Genomic DNA, 16,186 nt, shown 5'->3' with positions numbered 1-16,186 from the left:
TTAGGACACAGGACAGCCCAAAGAGGATATGGTGACTCTGGGCAGGTCTGAAGTCACATTGAATAACATTTCTTTTTTCATTATCCACTAAATTGCTGCCCATGCAATGAACCCTCAATACGGCTTATGAAAACTATAGATGAACAGTAAAGTTTTTTTTAATTTATTTTTTATTTCACCTTTATTTAACCAGGTAGGCCAGTTGAGAACAAGTTCTCATTTGCAACTGCGACCTGGCCAAGATAAAGCATAGCAGTGTGAGCAGACAACACAGAGTTACACATGGAATAAACAATTAACAAGTCAATAACACAGTAGAAAACAAAGGGGGGAGTCTATATACAATGTGTGCAAAAGGCATGAGGAGGTAGGCGAATAATTACAATTTTGCAGATTAACACTGGAGTGATAAATGATCAGATGGTCATGTACAGGTAGAGATATTGGTGTGCAAAAGAGCAAGTAAATAAATAAAAACAGTATGGGGATGAGGTAGGTGAAAATGGGTGGGCTATTTACCAATAGACTATGTACAGCAGCAGCGATCGGTTAGCTGCTCAGATAGCTGATGTTTGAAGTTGGTGAGGGAGATAAAAGTCTCCAACTTCAGCGATTTTTGCAATTCGTTCCAGTCACAGGCAGCAGAGTACTGGAACGAAAGGCGGCCAAATGAGGTGTTGGCTTTAGGGATGATCAGTGAGATACACCTGCTGGAGCGCGTGCTACGGATGGGTGTTGCCATCGTGACCAGTGAACTGAGATAAGGCGGAGCTTTACCTAGCATGGACTTGTAGATGACCTGGAGCCAGTGGGTCTGGCGACGAATATGTAACGAGGGCCAGCCGACCAGAGCATACAGGTCGCAGTGGTGGGTGGTATAAGGTGCTTTAGTGACAAAACGGATGGCACTGTGATAGACTGCATCCAGTTTGCTGAGTAGAGTGTTGGAAGCCATTTTGTAGATGACATCGCCGAAGTCGAGGATCGGAAGGATAGTCAGTTTTACTAGGGTAAGCTTGGCGGCATGAGTGAAGGAGGCTTTGTTGCGGAATAGAAAGCCGACTTTTGATTTGATTTTCGATTGGAGATGTTTGATATGAGTCTGGAAGGAGAGTTTGCAGTCTAGCCAGACACCTAGGTACTTATAGATGTCCACATATTCAAGGTCGGAACCATCCAGGGTGGTGATGCTAGTCGGGCATGCGGGTGCAGGCAGCGATCGGTTGAAAAGCATGCATTTGGTTTTACTAGCGTTTAAGAGCAGTTGGAGGCCACGGAAGGAGTGTTGTATGGCATTGAAGCTTGTTTGGAGGTTAGATAGCACAGTGTCCAATGACGGGCCGAAAGTATATAGAATGGTGTCGTCTGCGTAGAGGTGGATCAGGGAATCGCCCGCAGCAAGAGCAACGTCATTGATATATACAGAGAAAAGAGTCGGCCCGAGAATTGAACCCTGTGGCACCCCATAGAGACTGCCAGAGGACCGGACAGCATGCCCTCCGATTTGACACACTGAACTCTGTCTGCAAAGTAATTGGTGAACCAGGCAAGGCAGTCATCCGAAAAACCGAGGCTACTGAGTCTGCCGATAAGAATATGGTGATTGACAGAGTCGAAAGCCTTGGCAAGGTCAATGAAGACGGCTGCACAGTACTGTCTTTTATCGATGGCGGTTATGATATCGTTTAGTACCTTGAGTGTTGCTGAGGTGCACCCGTGACCGGCTCGGAAACCAGATTGCACAGCGGAGAAGGTACGGTGGGATTCGAGATGGTCAGTGACCTGTTTGTTGACTTGGCTTTCGAAGACCTTAGATAGGCAGGGCAGGATGGATATAGGTCTGTAACAGTTTGGGTCCAGGGTGTCTCCCCCTTTGAAGAGGGGGATGACTGAGGCAGCTTTCCAATCCTTGGGGATCTCAGACGATATGAAAGAGAGGTTGAACAGGCTGGTAATAGGGGTTGCGACAATGGCGGCGGAAAGTTTCAGAAATAGGGGGTCCAGATTGTCAAGCCCAGCTGATTTGTACGGGTCCAGGTTTTGCAGCTCTTTCAGAACATCTGCTATCTGGATTTGGGTAAAGGAGAACCTGGAGAGGCTTGGGCGAGGAGCTGCCGGGGGGGCAGGGCTGTTGGCCGAGGTTGGAGTAGCCAGGCGGAAGGCATGGCCAGCCGTTGAGAAATGCTTATTGAAGTTTTCGATAATCATGGATTTATCGACCGTGTTACCTAGCCTCAGTGCAGTGGGCAGCTGGGAGGAGGTGCTCTTGTTCTCCATGGACTTCACAGTGTCCCAGAACTTTTTGGAGTTGGAGCTACAGGATGCAAACTTCTGCCTGAAGAAGCTGGCCTTAGCTTTCCTGACTGACTGCGTGTATTGGTTCCGGACTTCCCTGAACAGTTGCATATCCCGGGGACTATTCGATGCTATTGCAGTCCGCCACAGGATGTTTTTGTGCTGGTCGAGGGCAGTCAGGTCTGGGGTGAACCAAGGACTGTATCTGTTCTTAGTTCTGCATTTTTGAACGGAGCATGCTTATCTAAAATGGTAAGGAAGTTACTTTTAAAGAATGACCAGGCATCCTCAACTGACGGGATGAGGTCAATGTCCTTCCAGGATACCCGGGCCAGGTCGATTAGAAAGGCCTGCTCACAGAAGTGTTTTAGGGAGCGTTTGACAGTGATGAGGGGTGGTTGTTTGACTGCGACTCCGTAGCGGATACAGGCAATGAGGCAGTGATCGCTGAGATCCTGGTTGAAGACAGCGGAGGTGTATTTGGAGGGCCAGTTGGTCAGGATGACGTCTATGAGGGTGCCCTTGTTTACAGAGTTAGGGTTGTACCTGGTGGGTTCCTTGATGATTTGTGTGAGATTGAGGGCATCTAGCTTAGATTGTAGGACTGGCGGGGTGTTAAGCATATCCCAGTTTAGGTCACCTAACAGAACAAACTCTGAGGCTAGATGGGGGCGATCAATTCACAAATGGTGTCCAGGGCACAGCTGGGAGCTGAGGGGGTCGGTAGCAGGCGGCAACAGTGAGAGACTTATTTCTGGAGAGAGTAATTTTCAAAATTAGTAGTTCGAACTGTTTGGGTATGGACCTGGAAAGTATGACATTACTTTGCAGGCTATCTCTGCAGTAGACTGCAACTCCTCCCCTTTAGCAGTTCTATCTTGACGGAAGATGTTATAGTTGGGTATGGAAATCTCTGAATTTTTGGTGGCCTTCCTGAGCCAGGATTCAGACACAGCAAGGACATCAGGGTTAGCAGAGTGTGCTAGAGCAGTGAGTAAAACAAACTTAGGGAGGAGGCTTCTGATGTTGACATGCATGAAACCAAGGCTTTTTCGATCACAGAAGTCAACAAATGAGGGTGCCTGGGGACATGCAGGGCCTGGGTTTACCTCCACATCACCCGCGGAACAGAGAAGGAGTAGTATGAGGGTGCGGCTAAAGGCTATCAAAACTGGTCGCCTAGAGCGTTGGGGACAGAGAATAAGAGAAGCAGGTTTCTGGGCATGGTAGAATATATTCAGGGCATAGTGCGCAGACAGGGGTATGGTGGGGTGCGGGTACAGCGGGGGTAAGCCCAGGCACTGGGTGATGATGAGAGAGGTTGTGTCTCTGGACATGCTGGTTGTAATGGGTGAGGTCACCGCATGTGTGGGAGGTGGGACAAAGGAGTTATCAGGGGTATGAAGAGTAGAACTAGGGGCTCCATTGTGAACTAGAACAATGATAACTAACCTGAGCAACAGTATACAAGGCATATTGACATTTGAGAGAGACATACAGCGAGGCATACAGTAATCACAGGTGTTGAATTGGGAAAGCTAGCTTAAACAGTAGGTGAGACAACAGCTAATCAGCTAGCACAACAACAGCAGGTAAAATGGCGTTGACTAGGCAACGGGGCCGACAGATAAAACATAAACAAGCAGAATGGAGTACCGTGATTAATGGACAGTCCAGCGTGCATCAGCTATGTAGCCAAGAGATCAGTGTCCAGGGGGCAGCGGTGGATGGGGCAGGGAAGCTGGACTGGCGAGTGTTATCCAGGTTGAAAAAAAAAGTTAACAATGACTAAATAGCTTGTAGCTAGTTAGCTTCTGGAGGTTCTTGAGTGTGTTCTAAAAATTAAAAATAATAGCGATTCCGTATCACATTGGGTGAGGCAGGTTTCCGGAAAGGTATAAACAGATTAAAAATCAAGAAGAAGTGATAGCTGGAGAAAGCACTTTAACTTGTCAAAGATGATTTATTGCATCCAACCTCTTGGTTTGACACATTATACAGGTGGCTAATGTATATCGAAAAGAGACAATTGATTGATCACTGGTGGGGGAGACCAAGAATATTTCTAGGCAACCTTTACCATTGTGGATTTATTCAGCAGTTGAACAAATGAGTTCCCAAGTCTTGATGTTCCACCTAACATTGCAGTTTCCACATTTAGGGGCCCTGTAATTTCCAGTACCTAAACAACAATGATACAATGCTAATTTCAGCGGCCATCATTTGAAAATCAGGATCTCAAAATCATTACATGGACTCATAGACCTAATAGACCCCTTCTCATTGGACAAAATGAAATATAAACTGCCAGAAACCGCTGGTAGAGGGGCAGACCTATTGTCTATACATTATATGGTTGTCTGTGGTTGTCTATGGTTATCTATGGAAATTTTAAGAAATGGGTCTCTATCTGGGTATATTTGATTTGGGTTAACTAGTTTGGAGGTAGGCCTATCTGGTCCTTGAGGGTCCCTTTATACCAGCCTCATTACTGTTTACTGAAAATATAGAAGAAGTAAAGTGGTGGGTTGAAATGTGAAGAAGTAGGTATGAGATTTGCAAATTGAGATAACTGAGTGATATAAAGCATTCATTCTATGGTGATAGGTGATTTAACACCAAATGAATGTGTTAAAAAAGTAATTACACATACCATTAACAGGTATAACGGTTTGTGGGAAGACCAGAATTTCTGGGAAGGCCCACCAGTCACAGCCTTGTAGCTATTCTTGGCCTGCTCTAGCTCTTGACCACAACCACACTTCACTCACACTTCTGCAAGAAACATCCTGCAGACAATGTTTCTGAGAAGTCTTTTGTCAGAGATGTACTTCATATGAGATGTGCTGAAAGCTTTTTGGGGTTTAATTGTGGTTAAGCATAAAAACTGTTTACGTTTCTTTGTTCGACTCTGGAAATACACAAGTGTGAGTGAAAGATCAGTACATCCCCTGTGGTCACTTCTACATGACGAACAGAATAAGCACAAACACACAGGCGTCATGAGACATCAGACAGTTTAATTAACTATACTGTGTTTTAGATCCCAAACTAGTGGTTAGAGTACACCCCTGTCGTTACCATTACCCTTCTCCATTTTCTACTGAACCTCTGTGAGACATCTACCTGTGTGGCAGATAGCCTAGCGTTCAGAGCGTTGGACCAGTAACCAAAAGGTGGCTGGTTTGAATATCTGAGCCAACAAGGTGAAACATCTGCCGGTGTGCCCTTGTGCAAGGCACTTAACCCTGCTGTACTACTATGGCTGACCCTGTAAAACAACACACTTCACTGCACCTATACTCTGTGGGGGACAATAAAAACAATGTTTTTTTCTTTGTTGCTTCTCTTACTCATACAATCATTTATCCACATCAACTGGGCAAAAAAGGTACCGACCAACTCAGTAGCTGTGCCTATTTCTTCCTCCTTATCCCCCCAAAAAAGCCTCTCAACTGCCTGATAGCTGGAATGATGTAACCTGCACAGAACCACACACCAGCATGAAATGGTAATGCTGTAATATAATACATTTATTTGATATATTCAAAAACATAATTATATATTAAAAACCGCACAGAATAGGAAAATGTTCAAACTAATCTACACAATTATCAGGGATACCTCTGTAAATTGATCATATCTTTAACCCTTTGCACATCTATTTCTTGCCCAGTAAGACATTACACCATTCATCTGAGAGGAACAGATGCCATCAGGCTACAGGAACTGCAGAGTGGCAGTTATGTAAATCAGGAAACAGATACATTATGTGGAGGAAGTTCAACAACAGGTGAAAGTACAGGCACACTTGAACTAGTACCACCCAGCACTGACACGTCATTGTGACTTTAGCATAGTCAATCATACACAGTCCCAACTCGCCTCATCCCCACATTCCAACTGCCTTGTTGAAACGATGAAGCATTTGCATCTGTTTCAAATGAGATAAAGGTTCAATGTACAGTAGGGGGGGAGGGGTGAAATGCAAGTGCTGAGGTTGAGGTGTAAAGAAGGAGGATTATTTAAGATACCGTTTGAAGTGGTAGGGTTTTAGATGTTTTCAGAACATGGGCAGGGACTCTGTTGTCCTAGCTTCAGCTCCAGAATGAGGGTGCCAGGACAGAAAACGCCTTGGACTGTGCTGAGTGGGAGCTGCCCTCCCATACGGGTGGGCGGGGCCAATAGACCTGAAGTGACAGAATTGAGTGCTCGGGTTGGGGTGTAGGGTTTGAGCATAGCCTGAAGGTAGGGGGGGGGCAGTTCCTCTTGCTGTTCTGTAGGTAAGCTCCATGGTCTTGTAGTGGATGCGAGCTTCGACTGGAAGCCAGCGGAGTGTGCGGAGGAGCAGGGTGACATGAGAGAACTTGGAAAGGTTATTAACCAGGCAGGCAGCGAGTTGCAGTAGTCCAGACGGGAGAGGACATGGGCCTGGATTAGGATCTGCGCTGCTACGTGTGTGAGGTAGGGTCGTACTCTATGGATGTTGTAGAGCATGACTAGGAGTGGGTTATTGCTGTGATGTTTGCAGAGACGACAGGGTGTTGTCCAGGGTCACACCAAGGTTCTTTGCACTCTGGGAGGGCGACACTATGGAGTTGTCAACCAGGATGGAGATGAGGGAGGAAGAGCAGTTCCGTCTTATCGAGGTTGAGCTTGAGGTGGCGGTCTGACATTCAAGTTGAGATATCTGCCAGGCACGCAGAGATACATGACGGCACCTGGGTAACAGAAGGGGGGAATGATAAAAGTAGTTGAGTGTCATCTGCATAGCAATGATAGGAGAGACCATGTGAGGATATGACAGAGCCGAGTGACTTGGTGTATAGAGAGGAGAGGGCCTAGAACCCTGGGGGACACCAGTAGTGAGAGTACGTGGTGCAGATAAAGATCCTCTCCACGTCACTTGGTAGGAACGACCTGCCAGTTAGGATACAGGGAGTGTGCAGCCTGAGACACCTAGCCTGAGAGCGTGGAGAGAAGGATCTAATGGTTCACGGTGTCGAAGGCCGCGAATAGATCTAGGAGGATAAGAACAGAGGAGAGAGTCAGCTTTGGCAGTGTGGAGAGCCTCCATGACACAGAAAAGAGAAGTCTCGGTTGAGTGACCTGTCTTGAAGCCTGACTGATTAAGGTTAAGAAGATCGTTCTGACTGCGGTTCTGAGACTGTCTTTACCGGACGGCTCAACGCACAGATTCGAGGACCCAGCTTTAGCGGACAATTTCATCAACAAGAACGTTAAAGTGGTTGTTGTACAGCATGGTGTGGAACAAATGGTTGGTTAGCTGGTCTTCTTAGCAGGCCGACTGGTTAGCTAGCAAAGCCAACTTTGCTGGGTTCATCAACATTTGAATGTCATTCTCTTTTTAATTTTTTTATTTTCCAACCCAGGTTGCCACCTCTAATGCCAATATCTGGCTGTTTTCATGGTTCAGTCGTGGTTTTACGATCTGTTTTGCAGTTAAACGTCTCTTAACCGAGGTTAGTTTTTCTTAGACTCTGCTGGGGACCAATCTATGCATGTTTGGTTTACTCTGGTTAAATGGTCACAAATCTCAGGTAGCACAGAGTAGGAATTATCATGTTTTGCTCTAAACTTTTTTTGTATTTGGGGTTTTGTTTGCATCTCAGTTGGGGAGATGCTTCGGCAAGGGAGGTTGTGAGGGAAGGTATTTTTTGTATATAGTTTGTATGTGTTTTTTGTGCTTCGTCCCTTGTCTTTATTTTTTTAATTTGCGCTTTTAGGTTCAACTAAGATCTTTTGTTTACATTGTACCTTGTGTACCTTACGTTGTACCTTGTGTCCTTTACACGTCCTCTCTCTCTTAAGACATGACTCAGCCTAGTGTAGCCCATCCTACTGGAGGGAATGGTTTTCCTTTTCTTACTTGGAACTGCAGGAGCATAAATTACCCAGTTAAACGTAGTAAGGTGCTACAACACCTTCATTAACTGAAAGCTCACATCATTTTTTCTCCAAGAAACTCATCTGAAGGTATCACAACACTCAAGTCTTAGGTGCAGATGGGTGGGTCAGGTGTTCCATTCCTAATTTCAGAGTAAGGTAAGAGGGGTGGCTATCTTACTTCACAGATCGGTACCTTTTACAAGTTCTAATGTGATCGCAGATCTCCATGGTAGATACATCACTGTCAGTGGTAGGCTGCTCTATATGAAGGTACTTCTTGTTAATATTTATGCTCCTAATTGGGACAATGTGGATTTTTTTCAAATCGGTTTTCTCTACACTCCCACTTTAAATAAATTAGGCTTTGGTTCCAAATTCATGACTTGGATAAGACTTCTGTACTCATCCCCTCAAGCCTCTGTCAGGACTAATAACACTCAATCAGATTGCTTCCCTTTGCAACGATCGACACGCCAGGGTTGCCCTTTAAGTCCCTTAATGTTTGCCTCAAACCCAGCTTTTCCCCCATCTATGGTTGATGGTGGTTTCTCAACATGGTCTAGTCTCGGTATTAAAAGATTCAGAGATCTGTATATTAACAATACATTCAGCTAAATTTGGTCTCCCCAGACATCATTTCCTTAGGTTCTTACAAGTCCGAAGTTACATCCACAGCATAGATCCAGGATTCCCCACCCTTCCTGGTGAAACACAGTTTGACACATTTCTTATCCCACTTCCTACTCTGAAAGGCACCTTGTCAATAATCTATAGTCAAATTTGCTGACTACAAACCATCTCATTAAACAATATTAAAACCTCATGGGAGGAGGAAGTGGGTGAGGAAATATCTGATGAACTATGGGAAGGGACACTCAAAAGGGTACACAGCTCTTCTATTTGCGCTCGACACCGTCTCATTCAATGCAAACTCATTCAAAGGGCCCATTGGACCAAAGCAAGATTATCCAAAATTTACAAGGCTGTGAACACTAATTGTGTACGATGTAATCAGTCACCTGCTAATCATGTACACATGTTTTGGTGTTGCCCATCTCTTGTTGGTTTCTGGAAAAACATCTTTAACACACTCTCAGAATTAAGCGGCACACAGATCGAGCCAGACCCTTTTATTGCATTATTTGGGGTTTCCTTACCCCACAATGCAATTGACCAAAATGAATAAGGATGTAATTGCCTTTGTCACTTTGTTAGCGAGACGTTTAATTTTACTTAGATGGAAATCTTCTGCACCCCCCTCTGGACCCCAATCCGTTTTGAATTGCATAAAGTTGGAAAAAATTAAGCACACACTCAATGGATCTGTAGACAAATTCTATGCAATGTGGGCTCCCTTCTTTTCTTACGTTAAAGGACTACATTTCCCTGCAGTTCCAAAGTGATATATATTTATATATCGGTGATGTAAGAAGCCTGGTATGTGCATATATGACATCTTGGATGTTAAGGGCGGTACTATCTGTGCTAGTTGACCTATAACAACTGTATCAAAATATATATTTTTCCTTGGTTTATTTATTTTTAATTCATTTAATTTTTGTATTTTTTATGTCTGTCTCTGTTTTGCTGTATTGTTGTCTTTGATGTGTTGTTTTATATTACTACCATATAACTTACAAGTGCAATTATTTTGTAAATGCTGGTATTGAAAATTCAATAAAAAAGAGTAGAAAAAAAGAAGAAGAAAAAAAGAAGATTGTTCTGAGATTTACACCACTCCAGCTGACGCTTGGCATTGAATGGTGATCTTAGGCTTGTGTGCGGCTGCTCCGCCATGGAAACCCATTTCATTAAGCTCCCGACTCACAGTTCTTGAAAGCAACGTGCTGACGTTGCTTCCAGAGGTAGTTTGGAACTCAGTAGTGAGTGTTGCAACCGAGGACAGATGATTTTCATGCACTACGCATCGGCGGGTCTGCTTGTGTGACCACCTCGTGGCTTAGCCGTTGTTACTGCTAGACATTTTCACTTCACAATAACAGCACATACAGTTGACCGGGGCAGAAATTTGATGAACTGACATGTTGGAAAGCATGGCAAGACTAACAGAGATGGCGGACTGAACATAGCAGTGCAGATAAAAAGTAATATTCAATATCTGTAAGTTAGATATTAGCACTTCACATACTGGTGGGTAATAACCTTCAATCTGGAAAACAAAACAAAATAAATTATAAGGCTAGAGAAATTTTTCGACAAATATTACAAAAACAAGCAACACCCATATATGACAGAGAGTAAACAAGAAGAACCAATCTCCAAAAGAAAACATGACTCCTCGAAAGTCACATACAATTTCAGCTTTTCACCACCGGGAATGGTAAGGGTGGAAACCGATCTGTTAAAATCGATAAATGGCAGACAAACTGGGCATACTTGAATTAGTCAGTGAAGATATAAAGGAGTTGAAGACGAGCCTCGAGATGAGTGACGAAAACGCTGTGACAATGGAGAAATAAACAAACAAGCTAAAAGGGACAGTCAATAAGATTGAAATGGATGTTAATTAACTTGAAAAGGAGAACATCTTTCTGAGAGAAGCCTTACTTGACATACAGACTAAATCCATGAGAGACAATCTGGTACTTACTGGTATCCAAGAGAAGAAGAAGTTCCTGAGGGTGTAGTGAGGGAGATACTTCTTTCAGCGCTTCAGATCCTGAGCGAAGCTGTATAACAAAATCCAAATAGAATGTGTGCACCGTTTCGGACAGAGAGGACAGAGATATGAGTGCTCAGTCATTGACAAATGTGCTTTCTTTAAATATAAAATAATGGTTAAAAGCTTGGGTTAAAGAATTGCTGGCACCAAAATAGGCATGAATTATCAGTTTCCAAAGGAAATGGCAGAATGTCCAAAGTTCTGTACCCAATCTTCAAGGAGAATAGATTAAAAGGGAAATGTGTAGTTCTCGTAGTCGATAAACTTTATATTGATAACAAATGTTCTGAGACGGAAAGACTACTCCATGGCTATTCTAAATATTACAAAGTTCCCATAAAGGAGTCGAATAATGTAACACCCGATTACTAGCCATGGTAAGGATTGTAATAAAAAAATATATAGAAAAGTAATCAAATACAACAATTGTTAAAGAAATAAACTACAACTAAACTACACCATTCTAGATAGGGAATGTTGGAAAATAATTAGAATTAGACTATCCATATACAGTATTTCATGAATTGATAAGACAGAATTAGAAGAAAGGATCATTAGCGAAATAATACATCTTAAAATATAAGGAACTGGAACACAAAAGTACTCAATCAACATGGTACAGATAAAACACAGCAAACAGAGAACATAAAAGGCACAGTATGTGGATATGTGCAGATGTATTGTGATGGAAGGTGGGGTGTCTGTTTTTGTGTTTGGAATAGCGTGGAGTTAAGTGAGTGAAAAAAGATAACGTTTGCAAATCACAGAGCCCATTGTCACACCTGCTCCCGCTCCCCCTCTCTGCCGCTCAAGGGCGCTAGCCTGCTCTTCATTACGCATGACAATGATCCCAAACACACTGCCCGGGCAACGAAGGAGTGGCTTCGTAAGAAGCATTTCAAGGTCCTGGAGTGGCCTAGCCAGTCTCCAGATCTCAACCCCATAGAAAATCTTTGGAGGGAGTTGAAAGTCTGTGTTGCCCAGCAACAGCCCCAAAACATCACTGCTCTAGAGGAGATCTGCATGGAGGAATGGGCCAAAATACCAGTAACAGTGTGTGAAAACCTTGTGAAGACTTACAGAAAACGTTTGACCTCTATCATTGCCAACAAAGAGTATATAACAAAGTATTGAGATAAACTTTTGTTATTGACCAAATACTTATTTTCCACCAAATTTGCAAATAAATTCATTAAAATCCTACAATGTGATTTTCTGTATTTCTTTTCTCATTTTGTCTGGCATAGTTGAAGTGTACCTATGATGAAAATTACAGGCCTCTCTCATCTTTTTAAGTGGGAGAACTTGCACAATTGGTGGCTGACTAAATACTTTTTTCCCCCACTGTATATAACACGAGACACTGCAATAACCCTCCACCTCCCCACTGCCACATCTCACATAGTCATCTCACATCAGATACAGAGGTACCATACTCTGGAATTCTTATCTTCACATTGCCTAAACCTCATCATCCGTCAATAACTTCAAGCAAAGATTGATGAACCAAACTACCCAATATTCCCCTCAATGCAGCCTAACTCTCACACTCAAACACACACATAATCAAATATATTTTTTCTTGTATTTTGAGTATGTCATGTAAAAAATATAATTAATAAGCTTTGTTTAACCTTTTGGGCTTTCAACCTCACCTGCATACCATTTTTTAATTTTTTATAATATGTTTAATATTTTCCAAGCATTTTTTTCTTTTAAATACAGCAATACAAATATTGACATTCTTTGTATTGTTCAATGGGATGACCAACTTAGAGAACAAAACTAAACTTAACTCACACACACACAAAATATAACAAAATCGTATTAGATGGTATATGTATAAGAAGACAGCATATAGTCATTACAAGCAGTGTAGTTAAGCCAAAAATAAATATTGAGTGGAGTACAGCACAGAGTAGCAGCAGATAGTCAACCCAGTTATGAAGCGGGACTAGACCATTTATCCAGAATCGGCTGCCACATTTTGTAAAACATTGGACTTCTATTGGAGGTATTGCATAGAATCTTCTCCATATGTATTACATTCCCTGAAAGGTACAGTCTCCAATTTCCAAAATTGCAATATGAGCCTTTTGGCTAATAGAGTACAAAGAGAGACAGCCTCCCCTCCTGGTTATTCCCATCAACTGTACCAAACGGAGTGATCAATGGGTCTGGGGCTAGAACTCTATCGAAGGCCTTAGATAAGTAATCAAAAATGAGAGCCCAGTAAGCATGTAATTTAGGACATGTCCAGAATAAGTGGGTCAACGTCCCCTCATCCTGCTTGCACTTCTCACACAGTGGTGAGGTGTCCAGGAATATTTTATACAGTTTTACTTTTGAGTAATGTAACCTATGTATCACCTTAAACTGTACAAGGTTGTGTCTGGCATTCACTAAACTGTGGTTTATATTCCTGAGAGCTTCTACCCAGTCCTCATCTGAGATTTCTGAACCAAGTTCTTGTTCCCAAGCCCTTTTAATGGTGTCTGTGGATACCTCTTTGTGGGCCTGTAGCACATCATACAGTCTAGAGACTGACCCTTTTGAATGGGGTTTGACAAGGATCAAGCTATCTAATGTAGGACTATTTGGCTTAATGCCACACTGTGGGATATGTGTCCTTAAGAAATTCCTGATTTGGAGGTATCTGAAAAATTGTGTTGTTGGCATGTTAACCTGTAATTGTTGAAATGACGCTGACTGACCATCAACATATTGATTACCAATTGTTGTGAGCCCCTTCTCCCTCCACTGTGAAAACACCATATCATCCAATGCATGGTGGAAAGGATGATTTAGGCAAATCGGGCTGTCAATGTATACAGTGGATATGTTAAGAAAATACCTAATCTGTTTCCAGATCCTAAGAGAATGACAAATTACTGGATTAGAGTCATAAGTGGCTTTTTTCACATTTAATGGAATAGTAACAAGTGCAGGGAGTGAGGAACGTTGACAGGAGGCCTGCTCAATCAAAAGCCATGAAGGCATAGCATTCTGTCGCATCCCAGGCAAACTTTCCCTCCATGCACACTATTAATATCAGTTTTGTTTTTTAAATCTGTACTGTTTTGTCTTTCACGTATTTTCTATGAAGTATTGTGTCTATGAAGTTACAGCCTGGAGAAGGAGTGAAAGTTGGACTTCTTGTAACGATGTGCGTTGAGAGTCGGGAAGCAAGTACAGGGAGTGAATATTTTAATAAATCAACAGAACATAATACAAAACAAGAAACACTAACGGCGCACCGACATGAAACACATACAGAAATAATATCGCCTGAGAAGGAACCAAAGGGAGTGACATAAATAGGGCAGGTAATCAAGGAGGTGATGGAATCCAGGTGAGTGTCAATAAGTGCTGGTGTGTGTGACGATGGTGACAGGTGTGCGTAATAATCAGCAGTCAGGTGACCTAGAGGTCTGAGAAGGAGCATACATGACACTTCTAAAATGAAAATCATAGGGACATATCAGAATATACAGTTAAGGTTAGAAGTTTACATACACCTTAGCCAAATACATTCTAGCAAAAATTCCCTGTCTTAGGTCAGTTAGGATCCCCACTTTATTTTAAGAAAGTGAAATGTCAGAATAATAATAGAGAGTGATTTATTTCAGCTTTTATTTCTTTCTTCACATTCCCAGTGGGTCAGAAGTTTGCATACACTTAATTAGTATTTGGAAGCATTGCCTTTAAATTGTTTAACTTGGGTCAAATGTTTCGGGTAGCCTTCCACAAGCTTCCCACAATAAGTTGGGCGATTTTTGACCCATTCCTCTTGACAGAGCTGGTGTAACTGAGTCAGGTTTGTAGGCATCCTTGCTTGCACACGCTTTATCAGTTCTGCCCACACATTTTCTATAGGATTGAGGTCAGGGTTTTGTGATGGCCACTCCAATACCTTGACTTTGTTGTCCTTTAAGCCATTTTGCCACAACTTTGGAAGTATGCTTGGGGTCATTGTCCATTTAGAAGACCCATGTGCGACCAAGCTTTAACTTTCTGACTGATATCTTGAGATGTTGCTTCAATATATCCACATAATTTTCCTTTCTTGTCATGCCATCTATTTTGTGAAGTGCACCAGTCCCTCCTGCAGCAAAGCAACCCCACAACATGATGCCACCCTCATTCTTCAAGGTTGGGATGGTGTTCTTCAGCTTGCAAGCATCCCCCTTTTTCCTCCAAACATGACAATGGTCATTACGGCCAAACAGTTACATTTTTGTTTCATCAAACCAGAGGAAATTTCTCCAAAAAGTACGATCATTGTCCCCATGTGCAGTTGCAAACCGTAGTCTGGCTTTTTAATGGTGGTTTTGGAGCAGTGGCTTCTTCCTTGCTGAGCGGCCTTTCAGGTTATGTATGTTAATATAGGACTAGGACTTTACTATGGATATAGATACTTTTGTACCTGTTCCCTCCAGCATCTTCACAAGGTCCTTTGCTGTTGTTCTGGGATTGATTTGCACTTTTCGCACCAAAGTAGGTTCATCTCTAGGAGACAGAACGCGTCTCCTTCCTGAGTGGTATGATGGCTGTGTGGTCCCATGGTGTTCATACTTGCGTACTATTGTTTGTACAGATGAACGTGGTACCTTCAGTTGTTTGGAAATTGCTGCCAAGGATGAACCAGACTTGTGGAGGTCTACAATTTTTTTCTGAGGTCTTGACTGATTTATTTTGATTTTCCCATGATGTCAAGCAAAGAGGCACTGAGTTTGAAGGTAGGCCTTGAAAGACATCCACAGGTACACCTCCAATTGACTCAAATTATGTCAATTAGCCTATCAGAAGCTTCTAAAGCCATGACATAATTTCTGGAATTTTCCAAGCTGTTTAAAGGCACAGTCAACTTAGTGTATGTAAACTTCTGACCCACTGGAATAGTGATACAGTGAATTATAAGTGAAATAATCTGTCTGTAAACAATTGTTGGAAAAATTACTTGTGTCATGCACAAAGTAGATGTCCTAACCGACTTGCCAAAACTATAGTTTGTTAACAAGAAATTTGTGGAGTGGTTGAAAAACGAGTTTTATTGACTCCGACCTAAGTGCATGTAAACTTCTGACTTCAACTGTTAATAACTATTAATCAAATGGCCATCCGGACTATTTACCACCCCCCTTTGTTTTAACACTGCTGCTACTCACTGTTTATTATCTATGCATAGTCACTTTACCGCTACCTACATGTACAAATACCTCAACTAACCTGACTCGGTACTGGTACCCCCTGTATATAGCCTCGTTATTGTTATTTTATTGTGTTACTTGTTTAATA

Source organism: Oncorhynchus tshawytscha, linkage group LG33 (genome assembly GCF_018296145.1).
Source record: "Oncorhynchus tshawytscha isolate Ot180627B linkage group LG33, Otsh_v2.0, whole genome shotgun sequence".
NCBI lineage: Eukaryota > Metazoa > Chordata > Actinopteri > Salmoniformes > Salmonidae > Oncorhynchus > Oncorhynchus tshawytscha.
The sequence above is the reverse complement of the archived record's forward strand: the minus strand, read 5'-3'. Positions refer to the sequence as shown.